This window comes from Equus caballus, chromosome 10 (genome assembly GCF_041296265.1).
Source record: "Equus caballus isolate H_3958 breed thoroughbred chromosome 10, TB-T2T, whole genome shotgun sequence".
Taxonomy (NCBI): Eukaryota; Metazoa; Chordata; class Mammalia; order Perissodactyla; family Equidae; genus Equus; species Equus caballus.
Window position 1 is genome coordinate 85,029,079 of NC_091693.1, and position 2,894 is coordinate 85,031,972.

The following is a 2,894-nucleotide window of genomic DNA, read 5'->3' on the forward strand; positions in this document are numbered from 1 at the left end:
GCAGGATGGACTTGGAAATCCTGGCTTTTCCTGTCCAAATCCAAAGCCCTGGAGGGAGGGGAAAATTTGTGGGCCCACGGAAAGTGACCTAAACAAGCATAGTGGGGAAAGGATTCCACAAGGTGAGAAATATTCCCCAGGGCTCAGGGCTGTGGAGAAAGAGATGGGAGAGCTCATGCTCTGCTTTCTGGCAGTGCTATCAGAGGGGCAGCAAGACCTCTGAGGTCTTAGACGCCAAGAGTAGGAGGGGCTAAGAGCAAGACCATGGAGGCCAAGGCTTTGTGGGTTCTCCAACCAGTGTCATAAACCCAATGTGTCCAGGTTCCTGGTGGGCCGCATAAATGGGCTGGTGCAAAACTCTGGAGTATGTGCCCTGCCCAAAGGCTGTGAGGGCAAGACAAAGGTGACCTATTGTTCTTGACAAGTTTTGGCCCATGGTCCAGGGGCCACATTTCATGGGACAATGGCTGTCTTAGTAGCATCTAGTGTGGGCAGATTACTAAGGTCCAGGGTGTACCCAATGCCTTGGTGCACATCAGCTCCCAAATATTGTCTTTAACTCAGAGGGGAACGGGAGGGGTAAAATCTTGAAATGACCCTGGTTAACTACTCATAGAAGTTTTAGGGTGAGGCTTAAAATAGAGATTAAGCTGAGTTATAGAGATTTTCACAAGTTTCTTATACACCTGACTTTGTGGGCTGATACTCCTGTCATCAGAGAGGGGTCTAGGATAGTTTTGGCTTCACCAGTGTGAATCTTGATGCTACTAATAACCAGCTGTGTGATCCTAGGAAAGTTGTTTTGCATTTCAAGCCTCAGTTTCTTCATCCGTTAAAGGGGACCAGTAGTAATATCTCTAGAAAGGTTGCTGTGTTAAATGAGACAATATCGGTCAAGGACCTGGAATGATGCTTGACTCCTAAGAAGCAGGCACTCACATTGTAACTCTTGGTACCAATGATGCTGATACCTTGTGCTCTTTGCCTCATAGAGAATTTGGTGAAATGATAATTGATGAACTTTCCTTGGATCAACATGGAGGATGTCAGTATGTTGATTCTCTTGTTTCTTAAGATGTGTTTCCCATCTGACCTCTCTCACCCTCATATAAAGAAATTCCTAGAGTCTCCGCTATGGGTCCTCCAGACATCTTCAGACTCACTTCAGTCTTAGGTTTAACACAGCTTAGGACCAAGCTAGGATGTTTACTATAAAATCCAATGAGTTTGTGTTTTAATCTATATGCTAGAAGAAATCTGATGTTTTTCTTCTTTTAGAAACTGTTCATTTTCTTTCAAGCTTATTTCCATTTTCTGTTTAAGTGTCTGTGGAAGAACAGCTTAAGCCCATTCCGTGGTTGTTCCCATGCATTCAGTGGCCTGAGCAGCGGGAACTGCACACCAGTCTCCAGTGGCGGCTGAGCACTCCAGTCTGCAGCAGGGAACTGCTGAATAGGCACAGAGGACACCTGCACGCCTTCAGACCAGTCTGCAACCTTGAGCTGAAAAGCAGTAAATCTGGGAGCTGGAGCAGTCCATTGACGCTGAAATTCCTCCTTGGTGAAGGCCTTTGTCAGCAGTGGTCTGCTCTTCTATTTCAATCTCTTCAGGATTCTGCAGAAGCAGAGATCAGGCAAGACCTCCCATGGGTCGCCATCACAAAGGCTGGTGCCACACCCGTGCAGAACTTCCTGGGCCAGCATCCACCACATCAGAGCTAGTGAGTGAGCTCCCTTATTGTTGGACAGGATGGCCATGTCCACATAGCACAGGGGAGAGTCTGTGTTACACACAGTGATGGCAGGCAGGTTAACATAAGGGCCTCTGAGTGAGGCTGGTGGTCAGCTGTGGGATCAGTAACCACTGGAAGCTTTGGCTCCTGGAAGGCTGCCAGGATCCGGTTAGTGAAGGTTCCAGCAGTGAAGCAGCCAGCAATAGGAGTGGCTCCAGTGGCAGCAGCAACCTTTAGCACAGCCTGCTGGCCAGTATTCCTGGAGGATATGACACTGACATCCGCCGGCTTTTCAATGGGCATAATGGCATGAGAAGCTTCTCCCAGGTTCTCTTGACATTTATGAGGTAATGCCATCATTTTTCCTTTTGTAGATGTATTGTTCCATTTGGAAGTCAAGGTTGGTGCCACCTAAGTGGGTACCTGCTGCAAGGAATTTAAGGACATCCTCCTCCTTCATTTTCAGGACATCAAGGGCTCTGGACATCGTGAAAGCTTCCCTTTAAGTTACAATAGGAACCCAGAACAATGCCGTGTGGAGCCGGCTCGGGGTAGCTCAGAAAGGCCAGAAATTTTCATCGAAACTTGATGAAGGCACTTCTACGAGGGGCTAAGTTGCTGTGGTCCGCATGTATGGGCTTTTGGAACTCTAATTTGATTCAAGGCCAGAAGTTAGATATTCACAGAAGTGGAAGAATAGATGCGCCTTATGCTAAAACTTTAGATACCATTTCTTTCAGCTGGATTCTGAGTCATTGCAACTCCTTACTCCTGAAATTTTGTGTTTAGTTTTCTACTCAAACCCTTCCCCTTGGTGGAGAACATCACAACTCACAGCTCTTCAGCTGGACCTGTAGTTTTGCCTGGCAATTCTGGATTTCCCCAGTTATCTTCCTCTTTTCCATTATCTCTGACTATTCAAACCACCCATCCTGAGGCATCCTCTCTCCCTCTCAATAGATGATCTTATTTGGTACTTGCTCTAGATTATTCTTCCCTCTGGCCTCCTGGGAAGCCACCCTTCATGGCTTAGCCCCTGCATCTTCAGCTTCTCCCTTTACTGGCTTCTCTTCATTATTTAAGTGTGCTTACAGAGTTCCTTTATTAATAAACAAGCAAAGAAGAAAAAATGAAACCGTTGCTCAATCTCAGGTCGCCCTAC

At 46.7% G+C, this 2,894-nt stretch overlaps 1 pseudogene; it reads right to left on the bottom strand.

Moving 5' to 3' along the window:
• Positions 1 to 1,262: 1,262 nt before the first annotated feature.
• Positions 1,263 to 2,219, bottom strand: LOC106782507 (small ribosomal subunit protein uS2 pseudogene; annotated as a pseudogene).
• Between the last annotated feature and the right edge of the window lie 675 nt (positions 2,220 to 2,894).